Consider the following 23540-nt stretch of genomic DNA (forward strand, 5'->3'; position numbering starts at 1 on the left):
TTTTTCTTTAATATCAAATCTAAACTAGCAGAGCACTGGCCTGAGTCAAATCCAAACCAGATTAGAGATTATTTGTTTTAGTCTTTTGTCTTTAGATAGATAAGGAATCATGTCCAACATAATTTATTACTTAGTCTAGAAACCCTGATCCTGGACAAAAAGGTGTGAAGGAAATACATTTGCTATGGGGAAACAAGAGGAGAAGAGAATAGCTTTCTCCTATTAAAAAAACAATTGGCTCAGACTGGGAAGAGTAAAGAAAAAAGAAGGATGAAGAATTAGAAACTTTACCTTGTCTATGAACTGATTCTTCTTCTCTTACTTATATTTTTTATACCTCATTATGCTCTAGTGTACTCATGCAAAAATCTTAAAATAGGAAAATAATTTTATGTATCTTGCCAAATGGTTTATTTTATCATATCATCAGGTTAAATAAACCATTTGGCAAGATACATAAAATCATTTTAAGAGTATGTAAAAAGATGGTATCATGTAGGAAAATAAGAGAGTAAAAGTTGAGTTACTGACTCTTTAGCTGCAAAGATTCTATGTAGTTTGGCTTTCATATTCATTCCCATATATTGCATATGTATACTATGTTCATGCAGGTGTGTATATATGTACATACATAAATCAGACTTCTATACACATGCATATGTATTCATACATACATTTATGTGCATGTTGAAATAACAGTAAAATTACAGCTAAACTCAGTCACTTAACTTCTATCATCTTACCTGTCTGATAGTCTACAACATATCATCTTTGACTATATGTGATAATTATTGATAGATAGATAAATACATATATACATAATACATATATACATATAAGCATGTTAATATGTATATCTTTACCTTTTTGGTCCAAATAGAAACATAATCTTGAAACTTATCAGTTAAAATTTAAAATTATTTTAAATACTAATTATTATTTACCAAAAATAATTTTATTTAAAGATATTATTGTTCCAGTTTTCTTACATGCTTAGGTATGGTTTTGTTACATTTTATTAACTGGACAGAAATACTGCTCTGAAACTTCATCTTGGAAAACCCTGATGGGGGAAGGAATTCAACAGAATATAAATTTCAACAAGTCTTACTAAGTTGAGAATATTTTGAGTATGATATCAGTGAAAGTTAAGGATGAAAAAAAAATCTCCTCAACAAAAAGGTGACATTTTGAGGCCATTATAACACGGAAAAGAAATTAAAAGTCAAAGTAACCTTCAGTTTTAAGTGTCCTCCTTCCATCTCCATAATGCAGACTTGAGTAAAGGGGCACATTTACTGTGGACCTATTAGGAGGTTGTATGCAAATTCTCATGACAGATAAAGAATGTTGGACAAGTGGAGCAGAATATTGAAAAAGAAAGGAAAACAGACAATGGAGCTCTAATGATTCCCCATGGCCACATTAACTATTAACAGAGGCTTTTATTCTTCCATACTAGGGAAGGACATCCTCATAGATACTGTTCTGTATCTATTAAGTCAGAGTTGCAAGCCCTTAATTGTTTGTGGATCTGATGATGAGCTAGAATACCTTTCAGACCATGAGGTGCCTGAATCTGGTTGCTAGCTTGCTTTCCCTTCCTCTAGATTGCTGCTATACACAGAGAGCACAAAAAGTGCAAAAAAAAAATAATGGCTATAGTTTGGGAAATAGGTGGTGATAGTGTTCATTGCATGATTTTTTACCTCTGTATAAATCTTAGGATTCTCCTTTAAGTGATTGCATTGGTATAGCATCCGGTAGCAAAGTGACTATAGTGCTAGGCTAAGAGTCAGAACAGCTCATCTTTCTAAGTTCGAATCTGACCTTAACCATTTACTACATTTGTAATCTTGAGCAAGCCACTTTAATCCTGTTTGTCTATAAAAAGAGATAGAGAAGGAATTGATAAACCACTTCAGTATCTTTGGCAAGAAAAGCTCAAAATGGGGTCATGAAGAATTGGACACAACTAAAAAAGGCTGAATAACAACAAATGAAATAGTGTCTTTTGATGAATTCTAACTGATTGGGGAATTTTGAAGAAAAAAATTAGGGTTAGTGAACAATGTTGATAGTGAATTCAGAATATGAGAATCTGAATGTGATAAGGAGTTACTACATATAATTAAGAGATTTTTTTCTCTAATATATAGATACTGCCTCACATTTAATTTTGCTTTCTATACACAGAGATATCTAGAACCTGTTCAGTTGGAAAACAACATGACGTCTATCCTCAAGGACCTAATTTAAAAAATGGAGCACATCATCTTCTTATAATTTAGAAAGAGCAAGTGAACAGGAAAGGTCAAACAGAGAGGGCTGAACCATTCAGAGAAAGACAAATCAACTCCTGATTTCAGTATTAGTATCACGTATGCTTTAACAAGTCCTCTAAGTTTATCTGCCTCCCTTCCATACATTTCAAAAATGAATGGGACACAAGCAATGAAGTTACCCTGAGATAGGTGCCATTGACAGTTGAGGGATTATAAATTCTCACCAGACTTGTCTTTGGCATAAAATATTTGGCAATTTAAGGTTTATACTGTTAGAGAGGATGACAACATTAATCCTTTCTTGAGCTAAATTCTTTTTGACTTGTTATCCATGAATGTCAAAAGGGATGGCAGTCCAGCTTGAGTAGAAAATAAATAGGAGCTCCATGATGACATTCCAAAAGTGGTTTCTATATTAAGTTAGCTATGTTGTGATACCAGTGAGCAAAGAGTACAATTTAGCACTGTAAGAGTAAAGGAAAGCTGATCCACTGGAATTAAACATTTGGGACCATCACATGAGAGCCAATGTTGGCAAACTAGTTGAAAGCTAGGCCTTGAGCCAGCAGTGGAAAGGTTGTGTGTCAGATGGGGAGGTGATTTGTTCAGTTACTACATGTGAGGGCAGACAGATGGATATCAAACAAGCAAGAGTGGAGGTGATGGCATACCACATGTCTCCAAATCCCCTAACATACTTAACTATAAAAAAGGGTTGGTTTGAATATGACTAAGGGCATGCTCTAAAAAAGGGAAAAAGAAGAAAATAGCCTGTTAAATCTGCAAGGCATCTACAAGATTACCTAGACCAAAAGCATTAATTTTTACAGTTAAAAAACCAAGACCCAGAGAGATAATATGAGTTTCTCAGGGAGATACAGATAGCTATTTTCAGAATGTTTCACTTTTTTGTATTTCTGGAACCTGTTATAAGTTCTGGCTCATACTAGGTAAGTAATTAAGTTGAACTGCTGAATTATTGAGAGAAACTAGATTAGGACCCTGTTCTTTGAATTCACTATCTAGTTAGTAGTTTTTTCTAATAGTCAAAATTAAAAATAAATAAATAAATGAATGAAAATAAAATACAAGTCTGCCTTATATAATTTTTTTTTGTTTTTATTCATGTTTACTAATTCATTCACTCAAGTAACACAATTGACAGTGTATGGAAACATTAGACCTCCAGTGATAATATTAAGAAATGCACATTTCTCCAGTCTAAAGTTCTTCAGTGATTTACTTGCATGAGAAAAACTTTATTAGTACTTAAAGTTGTCAAGAAACAATGCTTCCCAATAAATCCTCCTTTCTCTCCCACTGTCTATTAGTTTTATTAGGTATTTTTTTCTTTTATGAAAATGTGTAAAAGTCAAGGATGAAAACTAAAGTCCAGAAAAAGGTATTGAGGATGACAACAAAGGTTACAATGAAATGTCACCCATTTAGTTAAGGTTCTTGCTTCTCTCATTCCTAGAAGTTATCAGAGCAAAAAGCTCATGTAATGACTGCCTTACCACCCCTCTCTATATCCTGAAAGGATTATGATATTGACCAAGGGAAAAGGCTCTAGGTTACTTCAAATACCAACTGAAAATGAAGAGTCCTTGAGAGGAGTGATTTTAGGAACTTACCTAAAAAAGTAATTATGATTCCGGATTGATGACACAAAATATTAATTTTTACCTTATTCTACCTGAGTTATGTCATTGTTCTTTTTTTATTGTGAAAATTTTCTTACTGAAGATTCCTATAAATGATTTGAAAATTTTTTTGTTCCAAGAGGCTTCCAGGAGTATGAGTGAACTCAGTTTGGATATTTCTCTCAAATGGATCAGGACTTGAATTTAGAATAATGAGAAATTAATAAAAAATTGTTTCTGACAGAATTATGCTTACAAGGCATATTTATATTGTTTTTTCTTGGACAAGTGCTTTATGATTTATAAAGCAATTTCCTCACAACAATCCCATGAGATCACGAGAACAACAAAAATAATAGCCAGAATAGAGAAATTCTCTAAGTCCTTTGGGAGAGTATTCCCTTGGTAAGAGGAAAGTAGGATTTGATAACCATGGGCCAAAGATATGAATCTAAATTGAAAGTAAAGACATTATTAATGCGCTAAGGAATCTAGGATACTGATTTGGGTTTTAAAACCTTACAGGAACATTTAGAGAATACAACCAATGAACAGGATTCTATGGTATTTAGTACCATAAGTAAAGCATTTCACAGGAAAGAGAGACATGGGGGGGGGGGGGGAAGGAGAATAAGTAAAGAAAGCAAAGGAAATAAGAAAACATTGCTGGTTCAAAAGCAGAAAACCAGGAGAAGAGATTGGATAATTTTGTAATTGTGAAAGAAATCTTTTTAGACAAAACAACTGAATCTCTCATCCAAGGATAGTGAGTAGTTGTTACAACAGTGGATAAGACCATCTGCTTTACCATGTCCTTGCACTTAGGATGGAATGATATTTTCTAATATTAGACCATTAAAGAGTAGGGGGATTTTTTATTAGTAATCCATCAAGATGCCATGAAATGACTGTGATTCTCATTTTGTCCTCACCCTTGCATTTATATAGCATTTTAATCTTGGCTTTTTATTAATTCATTGTCATCACAACAATCCTATTAAGTAGATGTTATTGTTAACCTCATTTTATGGATGAGGAATTTGAGGAGATTAAGTAATTCTTCCAGGTTCATACAGCTCATAAACAGTATCTGAGGTAGGATTCAAATTGTGGTTCCTAGTTGAATTTCTGTTTCCTAGTCCATGCTTTTAGCCACTATATCATCTTGTTTTTCTTCATATTATCAGCAAGTAATATTATCTCATATTTTGAATAGAGAAATAAAAATAAAAATTATACTTTCTTCAACCCTCTCCAAAATGCTGATACTCATTAAACTAAATCTCTCTCCTTCCTTCCCTTGCTTAGTATTTATTTATGGAATAAGAGGCTTTCCATGTCTATGGCCTTCTTATAATTAAAAAATATATAAAGTAGGTTGCTTACAAATGATACCAAAAGACAGTATATGTGTATTTACTGAAGTTTGCTTTTAATTTTCACAAAAATGGAGCAAGGCTCATAGGTGGTTCACTCCTACTAGCCTCACTTACAGTATTAAGAGATTAAGTGACTTGTCCAGAATCATACATTCAGGCCATGTAGGAGAGGGATTTCCTAACTGCTCAGTCAGCTATCTATTTGCTAAGCTACACTGTCTTTTTAGTACAAGAGAAATTGTGTAAAGTAATGGACTGTATCATTTTTCATCATTGAATCCCCAGAGTCTAGAACAATGTCCTGCCCAGATTAGGCATTTAATAATTATCTGTTAGGTTTTCACTCATTAATTTAATTCAATCTGATTAATGAATAGAATGCCTTATTAATAATAAAACATTTTACTTCCATTATCTTAGCATCAATATAATGTCGTAGTTCAGTTATTTTTAGTTATGTCCAATTCTCCATGATGCCATTTGGGGTTTTCATGACAGAGATACTTGAGCAATTTACCATTTCCTTCTCCAGCTCATTTTACAGATGAGGAAACTGAGGCAATCAGGATTAAGTGACTTGCCCAGGGTCCCACAGCTTCTAAGTGTCTGAGGTCAAATTTGAACTCAGGTCTTCCTGACTCCAGTCCTAGCTTTATATCCACTGTGCCCCCATGCTGCCCTAATCAGAGTAGTAAAAATATGGTGCTGTGCACTTTAGAATTAAAGAAATTGGAACTCAAAAAGAGTTAAGCAACCTGACAGTACTCATACAATTAGTGTATAAGGTGCAGATCTAGGATATGAACTTAGGTCTACTAAAACCCAATTGCAATCTCTTTACAAGTCACTCAATAAATCAATGAAATTAGAAAGAAGGCACCTATAGATTTTTAATCCAAGGCCCTCTCAATGAAGAAGGAAGCCTCATGTTACTCAGGTCCTAGATTCATCATCACCTCATATCCATGAAGCAGCAGATCCACATTTTAAAGAAACTATGTCAAATCCAGACAAAACAATGCCATAGAATTCCTAAAAGAATTAACTTAAGCAGCAGACAATGGGAAACCTCTCTCAGGACTGAAATATCTAAACCTCTTCTCTGACCTTTGATTTCTTGGCAACCACAGGCTATTTCCTAGCCAAGCCTCCTCATGCATACAACTTCCAAGCCAACTCAGACTCATTTAGAGGTTAGCCATTTTTTTGTATCATGATGCCATCTATCCGTGGCCAGAAACTCACAAAAAACTCTACGAAACTTCCAATGATAATTTAACTGTTCTAAATATTTGAAGAGGCATAAATGAGTTTGCACCAGAAATGGTTTAATAAAATATTTACAAGGCTATTTTCTAGTGATGCTCTTGGCTTCTTCCCTCTTTTCCCCTCCCTCATAATATATTCTTATCAGCTCATCATTAGTAACCAAGTACAGCCAGTTACAGAAATTTACCTACTATAACAAGCAAAAATGAAGCAGTAACTTCTGGCAGGGAGAAAATCCAGGCAATTTCTCAAAAATTTTGGCCTTGCAAATATAGAGATTTTTATCCTAATAAGTAAAGTCTGCCAATTGAGATGGAGAATGGAGAAGAATGGGGTGGAAATAGAACTTAGTCTGATCATTTTGTTCTTGTTTAGGCCACTGGCATTAATAATTTAAAAATGAATTTATGTGGGTCTCTAACAGAAGACAGAAATCTTCAGTTCAGTGATATAGACTACATAGGAACGGGTATCAAATCTGTATCCAGGGAAATCCTCACTCACAAAGATTAAAAAACAAAACAAAACAAAACAAAACAAAACAAAACAAAAAACACAATCTAGTATAAGTAGAGAATCATTGGATTGTGATTGACACAATATTCCAGGTAACTAATATGTTAGTTATATATGTATGTATGTATTTTTGTGTATATATGGTGAGTATATACCTTCATATATATCTATATGTATGTGTGTATGTATATTTATATATACATATTTATATATATGTATGGATATTTGGAATAGGAAATCACTGAATTCTGGCTGACATAATATTCTAGATAATTAAGATATTATGTATGAGTATACATATATTAATATATACATTTATAAATATATATGATGTGTAGGAGCATATTTAGGTATGTGTATATAAATACATGTATCTAAATAAATACATACGTATACATACATGATACATGGACAATAAAATTTCAAAGACTTATTGCCATCATCAGCATCATTTCATAATTATGAGATCCTAAAATAATACAAATGATAATTATATTCATTCAATGTTTCATAATTTATATCGTTTTCAAGTGCATGATTTCATTTCAATTTCAAAAAAGTCAAATAATACAATATAAGAATTATTGCCATCATTTTATAGAGGAGAAAGCTGAAACTCAAATTTGTCTATAGTGATATAGCTGATTTCTGCATAACCTATAATCTCTAAGGACCCTTTCAGCTCTAATATTTTATGATCCTATGATTCATGGTGCTTTCTCTAACCTCTTTATTCCCCAGAGATTTAGAATTAAATCTCAGCTCTGTAACTGATTCATTTAGTGATCATACAACTATTAGTGGTATACTTTTCTTGATCTATAAAAGAGAGAAGAAGATAATGCTGCTCTGATTTTGTTTACTCTTTCTCTCTCAAGATTACTGTTGAGCTTAATTCAATTCTAACTCTAAAACACTAAGAATAAGTCTTTTAAGACAAGGACTTTCTCTATTTTAAAAGATATTACCATACATAATAAATTTTTTTCAGAATTTGAAAGAGTACCATTAGCTTTAATTCAAAAAGCCTCTTGCTGTAGGTTCATGAAAGAAAGAGGTCATGTTTTATGTCAAATACATCTTTTTCTTTTCTTATCAACCTTAAATAATATTTACTCATATTGTAGCATTAACAAGTACATCAAAAAACTATCATAGGCTCATGTTTCATTATAAGAAAAAATAATATTTGAGGAAAAAAGACAAGACAGAAAACAAATATTCAAACTTGAGGAAAAGCAAAATGACATGCATACCAACTTCCTTGGATGCTTTACAAGCATGTGTTTACATTGCCATTTTGTTAAAAACTAAAATATAGTTTTATGTAAAGGAAAACCACTGGATTGAGACACTAGTACTTTGAGTTCTTGTGAGTTAAGTGATCTTGGACAAGCTACTCAACTAGTAAAGACCTCCAAGATTTTCTTTTATGAAATATATTGGATTAGATCATCTCAAAGGGATGTCTCCTCCAGCTAATATTCTAGGAAATGAAGGGAGAAAAGTACAAATGATTCTCTGTGATATGTATTATAAGTTTATCATCCTTTTCTATAATTAAGGCCATCAAAGTAATGTTCACATTCTCTTTTCCTGAAAAAAAATCTTAAGACTCATCAACAACAATAACAATAATAACAATAACAAATAACAACCATTCTTAAGATCTTCAGAGAATCTTCGTAATTCATTTATTTAACTTTTATTCAATTGAATATTCACCAAATTGATTTATTAAGGGAGTAATAATTTGTGAATAAAGTCTTTGTTAAATTCAATAGATTCACATCTCCAGGTCTGGATGAATTACATTCTTGGGAATCACAAGAACTTGCAGCTAAAGTTGCTGAGTCACTATCAGCAATCTTTGAAAAAAATCATGAAAAATAAGTTTAAAAAGTTACAGGATTTGAAATGGGCAATTTTGTTTATGCTTTGTTCCAAAAGATTGGGAGTAGATGGCAGTATAGGTGAGGTGAGGAGATTGATTCTCCAAGTCAGAAATCACTGAAATTAATTTAGATTCTGTCAAAATTCTATACTTAAAGAGATGTTCCCTGCGAACCTAGAAAGAAAAACAATGATCCTTCTGGGGCATCATAGGTTCATTAAGATAAAGACATGCTAGATCTATCTCAATACTACGGGAAAAAATACTTGGATTTCAGCAAGGCATCTAACATAATCTGCGACAAAATTCTTGGAAACTACATAGAAAACTATAGACTGGATGATAATATAGATGTATGGATTTTTGAACAACTAGTACAAAAGAGGTCTTTGGCTAATGAATTTGATGTTTATGTGAAGATATTTCTTTAATAGACGGGCTTAAGGCTCTTTTATACTTTCAACTGATTCTTTAGATAAATGAATGATTAAATGCTATATACTAGACATGGTGGGCCACAAACACCAAAAGAGATACAGCTGCCATCCTGGTACAGGCCTCTATCACCTCAAGCCTCAACCACTGCAATAACTCGATGGTTGCTCTCCCCACATTCTTTATGCAGTAGGCAAAGTGATATTTCTAAATTTTTCCTTGATATTCTCTTCTCTCTAGGTTTTTGTGACTTGTTTTCTCCTACATGCCTGATCACTCTGTCTCTGAATCTTCAATTATATTTTTATATAGAAAATTTGCTGAATCATCATCTATATTATGGGAGTCTCCTAAGACTCTGTTATCAGCCCTCTGTTCTTCTTCATATATACTATTCCATTTGGTTATTTCATTAACTCCTATCTTTTTAATTATCTTTTTGCAAATGCTGTCAGATCTAGTCAACTATATCCAAAAGAAAAAAATAGAGAAAAAGAAAAACAAAATTTATGGTAGCTCTTTTTGTGGTGGCTAAGGATTGGAAATCAAAGAGACGCCCATTAACTTGTGAAAGGCTAGACAATCTGTGATATATGATTGTAATGGAATATTATTGTGCTGTAAGAACTGACAAGCAGAATGATTTCAGAAAACCCTGGAAAATTTTACATAACTGATGCATGACAAAGTAAACAGAACTAGGAGAACATTTCACATAGTAACAGCAATATTGTCCAATGAAAAACTGTGAATGACTTCACTCTTCTCAACAACAGAATGATTCACATCAATCCCAAAGGATAATGATAAAGCATGATATCTATCTCCAAATAAAGAACTGATATTGATTGAATACAGACTGAAGCATGCCACTTTTCACTTTCTTTCTATCTTTCTTTCCTTTATTTGAATATTCATATACAAAATGACTAATATGGAAATGTTTTACAGAATTGCATATATATAACCTATATCTTACTACTTACCTTCTCAGGAATGCATAATGGAAGGGAGGGAGAGAGAGAGATAGAATATGAAACTCAAAACTTTAAACATTTTTTTTAATTGGGAGAAACAAAGAGATCTTAAAGGAAGGAAAGGGATCCACATGTGCAAAAATATTTGTAGCAGCCCTTTTTGTAGTGGCAACAAACTAGAAACTGAGTGGATATACATCAGTTGGAGAATGGCTAAATAAATTATAGTATATGAATGTTATGGAATATTATTATTCTATAAGAAATGACCATCAGGATGATTTTAGAGAGGCTTGGAGAGATTTACATGAACTGATGCTGAGTGAAATGAACAGAACCAGGAGATCATTGTACATGATAACAAGATTATACAATGATCAATACTGATGAACATGACTCTTTCCAACATGAGACGACTGATGCCAGTTCTTGTGATGAAGAGAGCCATCTACACCCAAAGAGAGAACCGTAGGAACTGAATATGGATCACAACATAACATTCTCACTTTTGTTGTTCTTATTTGTTTGCATTTTGTTTTCTTACTCATTTACTTTCTTTTTTTGATCTGTTTTCTCTTGTGCAGCAAGAGAATTATATAAATATGTTTATTCATATTGGATTTAATATATAATTTAACATGTTTAACATATATTGAATTGCTTGCCATATAGGAGAGGGAGTGAAAGGAGGAAAAATCTGAAACACAAGGCTATGCAAGGGTCAATGTCAAATTATTCGTGCATATGTTTTGAAAATTAAAAGCTTTATTTAAAAAATTGGGGGGAAAAGATGCAGTTATCTAGCCCTAACCTCTCTCCTGACATTAGGCATCTCCAGCTACCTAATAAGTACTTCAAACTAGATGTTTCATAGACATCTTAAAATCAACATCAACAAAATTCAACACATTCTCTTTCCCCATCAATCTTCCCCTCTTTCTATTTTCTCTATTACCATCATCCTCCTACTCACCAAGACTTACAACTTTAGCTTCATGACTGCTTTTATCCTCTCTCTCACTCCTTATTTTAAATAATTATTAAATCCTGTCATTTCTATCTTCTTAACATCTCCCATATACAGAGTCTTCTCTTGTCTGACCCTGCTACCATCTTAAATCAGGTCTGTACTTCTCTAGTCTGCTGGTCAGTCTCCTTCCTTTATCCTTTCTAGTCTTCTTATTCCCCTTCATTCCCCTCCACATACTCTGTAATCCAATGACATTCAACTTTGCTGCTCTTCACAGATGATGTAACATCTCACAACTTCTATGAATTTTCATTTGCTTTACCCTATGCCTGGAAGATCCTCTTTCTTCATCCCTGTCTCCCAGCTTCCATCTCTCCCTTTATATCTTAGGTAAAGTCTTTCTTTCTGCAGGAAAGAGCTCTTTCCTAGTATTAGTCCTCCTTAACTTGGTGTCTTCCCTCAGAGATTATCTCCAATTTATTCCATAGCTTTTTTGTAATAGCTGTATGCATGTTGTCTCCCCAGTGAGTGAGACTGTAAGCTTCTTGAAAGTCAAGACTATTTTTCCCCTTTCTTTTTATCACCAATGCTTAGCACAGTACCTGGCACTTTTGTTAGATTTTTGTCATTACTATTTTTTAGTTATTTCAGTCACGTCCAAGTTTTCATGACCAAATTTGTGATTTTTCTTGGCAAAGATACTGGAGTGATTTGCCATTTTCTACTCAATCTCACTTTATAGATTAGGAATCAAGTCAAACAGAATTAAATGATTTGCCCAGAATCATACTTTTTTAATGCTATGCTGAGCACATAGTATTTCATAAATGCTTCCTGTAGTTATCCCACATGCAAGAAGGAAGAAAACACATGCAAAAAAAAAGTAGCTAAGGGAAGATCTGATGTAATACATGGGGATGGTTAATTGTTATACATGGAAATACTAGGAAAATATGCTTTTGATACTCTATAGATTCCCAGAGCAAGAAGTAGAAAGTGGGAGAAGGGAACAGACAGATAACTAAAACAAAACACAACAAAATCCCTCAAGTTGGACAACTGGATGAGATATGAAGGTGAGACATGGTTACAGATGTGGGATTAAAATGATAAACTGTGTTAAATGACAAATGGGTAATTTACAGTCAACAATCAAGGCATTAAAAAAACCATAACAGTTTAAAAAATAGCTAGCACTTTTATAGTGTTTTAAGATTTACAAAAACGTATCACATATGTTATCTCAGTTGATCTTCATAACAATCTTTTGAAGTTGGTACTATTATTATCGCCATTTCTACAGATAAGGAAAGTAAGGCTAGGAAAAATTCAGTAATTTGTTCAGAGCCACATAGGTCCTTTTTGAGGCAGGATTTTCACTTAATTCTCACTGACAAGTCCAGCCCATCCACTAGTCAAGAAAATAAATTCATATGAAAATAATTGTACAAGTATTAATTGTTTATGGGTCAACTAAGTCAATATCATAAAAATATCAATACTCCACAAAATTAAATTACTTATTCAATTTCATTATGATCAAAATACAAAGGATTACATTTTGGAAGAGGGAAAAAAACCTTAATTCATCTGAAGAACAAAGAATCCAGTATCTCAAAAGAAGAAAAAAAAAAAAAAAAAAGAGAAGGATGGGATCCTAATAATATCAGATCTCAAACTCTATAAGAAAGCAATAGTTATCAAAATAATTTGAAACAGGTTTAAAAAAAATAGGTGAAATAATGGAACATATTAGCTACAAAATTCACCTAAGCAAATAAATATAGTAGCATCAAAGAGTCATTTCCCTTGGGGAATGGGTGGCACAGTGGATAGAGCACTAGTCCTGATGTTAGGAGAACTTGAGTTCAAATGTGGTCTCAGACACTTAATACTAGCTATGTAACCTTGGGCAAGTCATTTGACCCCACCTGCCAAAAAAAAAAAAAGTCACTTCCCCCCCCAAAATTCAGTGTTATTAAAATTATAAGAGAGACAATAAAATGGGGGGGGGGAAATCAAGCTATTTTAAAGGGTCTCTAAGGGTTTCCTTTATAAAACATATAAGAAACTGATTCTAATTTATAAGACTAAAAACCATTGTACAATTGATATGGATAGGTAATTCTGAGGGAGCAAAACTCAAAACTATCTTATTCCAAGTCAGTAGTAAAAAGAGAAATTCAAATTAAAATAACTCAAGTTCCATCTCATACCCCATCAGACTGGCAAAGTAGGAGAGGAAAAATGGAAAATGATATGTTGCAGGAAAACAGGCACATTAATGCATTATTGACAGCTGTGAATTGGTTTGGCCATTCTGAAAAGCAATTTAAAACTATATCCCACCCCCAAATCATTAAACTATGTAACCCTTTGACCCAGAAATACCACTGCTAGGTTTATAACCCCAAGAGATCAAAGAAAGAGGAAATAGTCCTATATGTTTGAAAGTATTTATGTTAAGTATTTTGATGATAGCAAATAATTGGAAACTAAGCAAAGACCCATTAAATAGGCAATGGCTGAAACATTTATATTATATACATATATATGTATGTTATACATATATATTCACATACATATATGTATGGTATATACATATATACTCACATATACACACATATATGTATGTATATTTTATATATATTTGATAGACTATGGTAATTCTATAACAATGAAAAGGAGGGTTTCAGAAAAATCTGAGATGACTTGGATAAGCTGATACAGAATGTATTGAGCAGGAAAATAATTTATACCTAACAAACAACTCTGAAAACTTAAAGCCTACCATCAATATGATGACCAAATAAGATTCTAGATTTGAGACTGATGAAGAATGTAATCCATATCTTGCTTTCTCTCTTGTGATAGAGATTGGAAGGGGAAGAATCAACTATAAATCATCCCCCTAGACTAAAAGTACTTTATAAATCAATCAGAAGGGGAAAATGGTATTTTTTCTTTTATTATCATTAAAGAAAAGTGAAAAATCATTCAATCCCTTTGGACTTTTTAGCTTAAAGTAAGTGGGATTTATTTTCCCATATTGTATATAAATATCATTATAGCAGTGGCTTCAGCCTACAATTGTTCTGATGCAGGGTACTTACAGGAATTTTTTTAAAAATGAAATTTAAATATAGTTTTTAAAAATAGATTTAAGCTAGTTTCACAAGACTCTATGCCTTTCATGGAAAGCCCAAAGCTAAGACCAACACAATTTGAAGGAACTGCCCCTTTCACTGGCTGCCCCTTTGTTTTGTTTATCTACTTCCCTGCCTTCTGGGAATATTTAGCAAATTCCAGCTACATATATACAGCTATTCTTTTAAGGATCAGCTTAAAATTACAGTATGTGGCTTGCTTCTTGTGTACAGGGGGAGGTGTATCATCTTTCACATTTCTCACGTATTTAATTTTCTGAGCAAATTAAATCCAGGGCAGGCAGTTAACCAAACTCATTCAGCAGAGTTACATTACCATATGAATATCTCTTCTTTTACAAAGTCACTACTCTAGGAATAATTTTCTAGGTCTGATCTTACCGGCTTTAAGTGATTGTTGCAGTTTATGGACTATTTATATAGAAAACTCAAGCTCTGTTCATTCATTTTTCTACTGAATCATAGAACAGCTCCAGGTTTGACAGAAATGATTCATTGATCTAGAGCAGTCTCCTCACATTTTATATACTAGGAAACTGAGACCTAAATTTAAGTGAAAATTAAATACTTGCCAAGGATATTTGAGTAGAATCCCAGGTAGAATTTGAGCACATTACCAGATTCCTCCCCATCCCATCCTTAAGACAGAGACAGACAGACAGGCAGACAGAAATAGGTAAATATATATATATATATACATTTATATATATATATATACATACACACATTTTAGATAGAGAGAGAAAGAGATAGAGAGACAAAAGAGAAGGATAATACATATATGCTGCTTTTCTGTTTATATATACACACATTTTAGATAGACAGAAAGACACAGAGACAGGCAGACATTCACATATATAGATTATATATATATAATATCTATCTACATATATTGTTTTCCTGTACACCATTGTTTGAATATTGTTTCCCCCATCAGACCTGAAAGCAAGGACTATCTTTTGCCTTTCTCTTTATTACCGGCACTAACAGAGTGCAAGGCATAGAACAAGCACTTAATAAATGTTTATTAACTGACATATCTGTCCCCAAATAATCTTTCTAGTTTCTCCAACCAAGCAGAATTATTCAAAGAATTCTACACATTCCCTAAGATTTCCACCTCTATACCTTTCTTTTTTAACATACACACATGCACACAGATACATAAATATGTGTGCATGCATGTATACACATATATATTGCACATATACACATGTGAATATAAATTTTTGTCATTGATTCATTATGCAAGCTCTTATTCGTTCCCTCTTAATGGCCCCTAATTAAACAACAACACCACAAAATTCACTAAAACCTTCATAAAATAAATGTATGAAAAATTCAACAAAACAAATTTCCACATTGGTAATGTCCAAAAATGTATTTCATCACTTCTCTGAAAGAAGATGGCAGTCCATCTTCAGTCTTCTACATTTTAATTTTTCATTGGAATGACCAGAGTTCTAAAATTTTTCAGTCATTTTCTTTATAATATTGTCATTTAATAAATTGTTCTCCTAGATCATCTGCACATTTCACTATACAAACACATCATAGACATATTCCTCGTTTTCTCTAAAATTTCCTACTTCATGATTTTTGAGGACACAATAATATTCCATAAAAACATATACTGCAAGTGTTTAGCCATTTCTCAATAGGACAGTTCCTAATTTCCACTTTGGAGCTGCCACAAATAAATAGCTGGCACAAGTATTTTTACACGTATAGGTCCCTTTCTTTTCAATATGATCTCTTTGTGAAAGCAGGCATATATATCTTTGCTCTTACCTAAAATCTCTAGCTGAACCCCCAACTGATGAGCTTTGTGATCTGTCCACCCTGAGGAAGAATATCTAATCAACATCCTTGCTGTTACTTAGCTAGATTACTAACTACTATTGCTCATAAGAGGAAGGGGAAAATAATAAAAAATCCCTTTTCCCAAAGCTAGAAAGCTCTTCTTTTCCAAATCCCTGTGATTGTGAACTGAAGGATTATCAAGGCATAACCTAATTTAACATTACTGCTGCCATTCCCTGCTCCCTCATTTCCATCTACTCCATCTACTTAAATTACTCATAAACCTGATTGCAATATATTATTTAACAAACTGTTCTCCAGAACATGTTGTATCTTTCATAACAATAACAAGAATCATAAATGATAATGAAAATTCACTTTTTCTGTTAGCGATTCTGTTTTTTTTTAATTACTATAACAACTCTATGAAGTAGATATTATGTCCATTGTATAGCTATCCCTAATTTTTCCTACTTTTATATCATTAATAAAGCTGTCATTACCCTAATATCATCCATAACGGGAAGTTATCATTTATAAAAAAGTCCTTGTCAGGACAATCTGGAACTGGCTTGGACATCTAAGAGTTACCTAAATTTCACATTTAGAAATGATAGGAATGAGCGGCAGAGGCTTGTTACCTATTGAAAATTCACTTTATATAGGTATTTAGATACTAGAGAAGATTGATATTGCCTTGGAAGACAGTCTTTTGGCACTTTTCTTCCTTTTGCTGTTGAATATTCAAGTAAAATATCTAACCAAAACACAAAATTTTCTGAAAATAACATGTGACATAAATAGTAACTTAATATTTAAAATGCTCTACAGACATGATCTCTTTTTTACTTTAAAACAAATCAGTAGGGTATATTATTATAATATTATAAACCTATTGTAGAGATGAGGAAATAGAGACTCTGAGTTCTACCTAGAGTTCTACAACAAATAAGTATATAAAAGGAATTTGGACCCTAGTTTCTCTGACTCCAAGACCAGAATTCTCTCTACATTATCTCCCTGGGAACTCTCATCAGATTTCCCTTTAAGACAAGGAAGGATCAAAGAGGATTCCCACCTGTCAAAGCATGAAAATGCATTAGTCTACACAATACTTAAAAATAATTATGCGTAAGTGATGAACACCAAATACCAGAAATCCTTTGTGGTGAGATGGTTAGAGTCTCCTCATTGTGACCACTGAAGCATGAAATGTCCCTGATACATTAGGCTAATTATTTTTTATTCTTAATTCACATAAGCATTTGAAATGTGGCATTTCAATTCTGCCTACATATTCTATTATTTGCGAAGCATACCATTTAACCAAGCTAACCTTTGAATCCAGTCACTACAGCCTGTTTAGTCACCACACAAGGCATGCTTCCTGAATTTAACTTTCCACAGCATTAAATACAAATTATAAATATGGTTTGATGTTACGATTACCAGGTGAGAACTCAGGTTGTCTGGACAGTGACAAGGTGAAAGTCTCCCTGAGGCAAGCTCCCTGTGGACAGGAAAGAGTTCTGAGTAGGAGAGCCTAGAGCTCTTCCAACTCCTGCCTGGAGCTCACAAACCTCAGAGAAGGCTCTGTGGGAATCAGAGGATAAGCTTCTGCCCATCAAAGAGTATTACAACGACTCCAGGTGAAAAGAATAATGTGTGGAGTCTGGAGATGGTAAAGTGTAATGGTCCTGTCTAGCTCCTCTGAAGGGCTCAGAATAAGTCCTTGTCAGGATAAGCAAAAGTCCTTGCCCCACATTGTGGACGCCAATATGTAATGTTCTTGAATTGTGAGGGTCTGTCTGCTCAATTATAATCCTTCTCTAGGAGGAGATCTGTAAAATCTTTTCCTCTGTGCGTAGGTTTCTTTGGAGCTCTGAATCTCCTCCAACTCTTGTCCTTCCTCTGCTTTCAGCCTGCCTGGCATCAAAACTCTATCCCAGAGTCAATTCTCTCAGACCCAATGCTGCCCTTCTTTTATCCTCCCAGAGAATGGACGTGTAAGGACTCAATGGGGCATGGAGAAATACTTCCACCAATGAACTTGCTCCTCTTAGAATTCCTAAGGTGTAAATTCCCTTTAAAGGCCCAAACCAAAGGTCTGAGCCAGAGAGCTGTCAAGTCAACCTGAGTTCTCACCTTGTAATTGTCCAGACAACCTGAGTTCACCTTGTCACTATCCAGACAACCTGAGTTCTCACCTGGTAATCTAACAGTCTGATTAGTTTTTGTTGTTGTTGTTGTTGTTGTTTTTGTTGTTGTTGTTGTTGTTGTTGTTGCTTACAAATAAGCCTTGACTTGGACCAAATTTAGTAAAGCTGAAAGACAAAATGAACTGACAGTTCATCAAGTCCTTGCTTTCAATCTAGAACCAATTGATCTTGGGTAAAACAGTTAACTGTTAACCCATTAGATTCTTCATCTGTAAAATGGGGGAAGGTGGTGTAGTAGACAGAATTGTCTACCATAAAACTCTCAAATCTGGTCAATAAATAAAAATTCAACATAATATAATGTTATTTTGTGATTTTTTAAGTCAATATACAACCTTCAGGAATCAGGTTCTACTTGTTTGACACCACTGTCTAGATTGAGGATTAAGTCCTTAGCTTGGAGCCATGAACTTATTTTGTTATAATATTCTGGTAACTTTATTTCAATATAATTTATTTCTTTTGTAATTCTACATATTTTATTATATGCATTAAAATTATTTCCAAAAAGTGTCTATGGATTTCATCAGGCTATCAAAGACACACAAAAATTCAAAAATCTTTTAGTGCATAAATCACCCTAATTTATAAAACAAAACAAAAAAAGTCACTGAATTAATTACATACTTTTGTTCTTTACCAATCAGGCATGTCAATCAAATAAATAAATAGACTAAGGCTTTATGCCTGAAATGTAAATAAACAGCAGCCAACCAGGAGATTTCAGTTTCAACTGGATTGTACTAGAGGTATCCTGGAGGCCAATTCCAGTTGAGATAGAGGAAAGGAGATGTGGGCTGCAATTCTAGTTCTATCACTTAATAGTGTGTGTCCATCATAAATTACTTGTATTTTCTGAACCTGATTCTTCATCTTAAAAATATTTCAATGGCCTATTTCACAGAATTGTTGCCGGCAAGATACTTTGTAAACATAAAAGTATTTTAGAAATGTTATTAGTAAGGGTTAAAAATAATGTGGTTATAGGTTTATAGATTTAGAATTAGAAAGGACCTTACCAATAATGGATATTTATGGTTTTTAAAGTGCTTTACAATATTACATCATAGGACTGTCTCAAAAATTCTATGAGGTTACTGCATTAGGCATTATTACAATGATTTTACAGAATTTGAAACTGAGGTTTAGAAAGGTTAATTAAGTCTTCCCAGATCTAAATTCTGTGTCTAACCATTATATCATGTTGTTTCTTGGGAAACAGTTTATTCAAAATTAAGAATTTTAATCTCCTTCATCAGAAAATCTTGATTATTAAAATGTTGTTTTCCTGCCAACTTATTTAATAAAAAACTAGAATCCAATTACAGATGCATTCCCAAGGAGAATCAGATACTTAACATGAGTGGGGGAAATTGTTTATCAAATCAACTGATTCAAAAGAACCTATCAAACACAACTTGGCCTTAGAAACTTACTTTCTTCACCTTCAGAAAGAGTTAGAACCATTTTCACATTATATCTAGGCTTTTTTAAAAAGAGCTCTCTTTTTTAAATGATCAAGAGTCTTCCATTTTAATGACCAAGACATGATAAAGCAGCCTTACTCCTCCACAAAACCAACTTCTTTACTTATTCAAGTGATCCCATTTCAATTTGTCCCCTACCATAGATTGCTTCCTCTGGTATTCTCTATTATTTCAGTTATTTTCAATCTCTCCCTGTGTATTGCTTCATTCTTCTATTCTTACAATATATCAGTATCTCCCTCATCCTGAAAAGACCCTCACTTGACCCTTTCATCTCTACCACCATTGTATATCTTTTCAGTATTTTATAGTCAATATCCTTGGAAAGGTTATCCACAGTAGATGCTCCACTTTGTCTGCTATTCTCTTCTTAATCCTTACAATCAAGCTTTGAGTTTATTATTCTACCAAAATAGCTCTCTCCAAAATTAATTGCTAATTATTCAATTGCTAAATCCAATAGTCTTGAATACTTCCTCTTTTCTGCTCTAACACTGACACTACTTTAGCACAGGCCCTCATTGCCTAATGCCTACCATATTGTAATAACCTTCCTCAAGTCTTTCCCTGTTCCAAGCCATTCTCCATTCAGCCCCTACAGTGATTTTCCTACTGATCATGTTACCCCATTTACATCCCATTTAATATTGCCTTTTTATTGCCTCTAAGATCAAAAAAAATGTTCTATTTGACAGTCAAAGCCCCTCATAAAATAGCCCCCACTTACCTGTCTAATTTTCTTATATCTTACTCCATGACAAATACTCTTTAATCCAATGACAGAGATCTCGTGGATGTGTCATGAATAAGATATTTCATCTCTTAAGCTAGAATACTTGCCCTTCTTCATTCAGCCTATTGACCTTCTTAGCTCCCTTTCTGTCTTTCCCAAAATCCCTCCTATCACTGGAAATCTTCCCCTACCTCTCTTAATTCTATGCTTTCTGTCTCTTAATTATTTTCTATTTTCCTGTATTCAGCTTACTTTGTATATATTTGCTGCATGTTCTCTCCTCATTATACTGTAAGCCCTTTGAGGATAATAATTGCCTTTTATCTCCTTTTGTATCCCCAGTACTTAGCACAGTGCCTAGCATATAATTGATATTTAATAGAATTCTTAATAAATGTTGATTGATTGATTGATTGATTGATAAAGGATCAGGAATACAATTTCTGATAATTTATTTTTCAATGAAAGATTCATTTACCCACTTTTAAGAGGAGATCCTATATAGTAGGGACTCAAACTTTTTTCTTTCCTCCCTAAAAAATTTTATATTTACCCAAGGTATAAAGATGGTATACAAATCAAACATTTTCTGATAATAAATCATAATTTCACAAGTTCAGCATTTAGTTAAGAGTGTTAATATGTGCTCATGACCCACAATTTAAGAAGCTGTGTTAAATAGCACAATGTGATTGTCAATAGGAACCTAAATTGTGTTCCCTAAATTGTGTTCCCTAAAGCTCTTAAGTGATTACATGAAATTAAAATAGTCCCTAAACTACAAAAAGCATGGTACTGTAGAAACAGTGTTAAATTTGTGTCCACAGGATATGGTTTCAAGTTCTGGCTCAGTTACTAGTTAGCTCTGTAATCTTGGATAAATCATCTAACTGTTCTTTACCTCAATACAGGGAATTCATAATATTGTAGAGTTCAAACAGAAGGAATGTTCAAGGCTATTCAATCCAACTTCTCATTGGGCACCCTAAGTCTCTAAGAGGTTAAGTAATTTACCCAAGGTTCACACAGTAGTAAGTAGACAGGCTGGGATTCAAATTAAGATCATCTGACCCAATTGAGATAATATTTATAAAGCATTCAGTAAATAATAGGTGCTTAATAAATGTTTGTTCCCTTCTCCCTTCAGATTCCAAATCTAATTCTTTCTACATCACAATTAGAATAATTTCTTCTTTCCAGATCTGAGTATATGTATCATCTTGTGATTTTTTTTTTTCATTCTTTGGCGCATAGACCTAGGTATAAATATTGGCTTCTCTCTGAATACTGACCCTCTGCTAGCTTCTCAAAAAAGCCTAGCTAATCAAGTAACAACTGTAGATTTAAAGCAGAAATTTACCCTTGAGCTGCATAATAATATTATAAAACTTCCACTCTGGAGACCTCAGGCTGCCAGAATTACTCTTAATCCAAAAGCTGCTGAGAGAAGGAAAGAGAGGAAAAAATTTGGTGGGAAAGAAACAGCCCCTGAGCACCCAGCAACAAATAAACAAAACTGGGAAGACCTGAGCACTTGAAATTGGACCCAGCTTCTTTCCATATTCTCTTGCACAATCAGAAGGAAGGAAAGGAATGCTTTGCTTTAATTAACCTGAGTTGTCTAAAGAAAGCCAGCCTTTCTTTTCATGTGGAAAAAAAAAAGTATGTAAGAAGGAAACAACAGAGGGGAAAAAAAAAAAAGAAAAGAAAAGAAGAGGGAAGAAAGTTTACCCAGAGTGGAAAGGGGCAGAGGCAGCTTTAAAATCAACTAGCAACAGACATCTAAGATAGTAAGGAAAATGCTGAGCTAAATTGAAACAAGTTGAATTAAATAAAAATACTAACAGTAAAGAGGCAGAAGAGTAACAATCATACAAATGTCAAGTCAGTCAGTACTATACTGTGATCCTAAGTACAGTCTTTACCTAAAATACAATGACAAGCCAAGCCCTTCCATCTTATCTCCCAAAAATTTACATCCAGAATTTGAATCTACGGAAGCACTAGCAGCAAATTTATAGCCTCTAAACAGGAGAAAGCATGATATGGTGAGAACAGTGCTGTATTTATAGTTGATCTATAGATTTATGATTGGGGTTCATAATGATTTCCCTGAACAAAAGTCACAATATTTTCAATGTGCTTTATTTAAGAAGTCAGGGAAAGATTTTCATTCAAATGGGATAAAATTCAAAGTTTTAAATTTAAAATGTATATCCTTGACTCTCTGGAAAAATTCTGCCTATCCATAATGACTCATTCTCTGGATATCCCAGGATTTTGAAAATCTCTTTGACATCTATTATCTCACTCTGTTCTCAGAGCAACTCTGTAGACAGGAAAAGTATCATCAATTCAATGTAAAAAAAAAAAAAAAAACACTTACGAACCTTTTATGTAAAAAACATTGGATGAGATAGAGGGAAATAAATATGCTATGAGATAATCATTGCCTTCAACAAGCTTTCAATCTGATGGAGAGGAAAAGAAATGTACACATACAAATAAGAGACAATAGTCAATATGACAAGTGTCTGGTCTGGTGAAATGTAGAGTACTTGATGGGGAAGAGTAACAATAATAATTGTATGAATAGAGACAAATATAAATGATTTGATCCCTATAGCTTTGTATATTCCATAAAATAATATTTTCTAATACTATCATTTGAAAGTAATATCTTCCTCCTTAAATTTTCCTGAGACCCTTCTGCCTTGTCACAATTGTCACATTGATTGTTGTCTCTGTTATTCATATGTGTAA

At 33.3% G+C, this 23540-nt stretch overlaps 1 protein-coding gene across 3 annotated transcripts in view; it reads right to left on the minus strand.

Moving 5' to 3' along the window:
- RGS7 (regulator of G protein signaling 7) overlaps positions 1-23540 on the minus strand; it is a 636920-nt gene that overhangs the window by 501482 nt on the left and 111898 nt on the right. The window lies entirely within an intron of this gene.

This window comes from Sminthopsis crassicaudata, chromosome 4, assembly GCF_048593235.1.
Source record: "Sminthopsis crassicaudata isolate SCR6 chromosome 4, ASM4859323v1, whole genome shotgun sequence".
Lineage (NCBI taxonomy): Eukaryota > Metazoa > Chordata > Mammalia > Dasyuromorphia > Dasyuridae > Sminthopsis > Sminthopsis crassicaudata.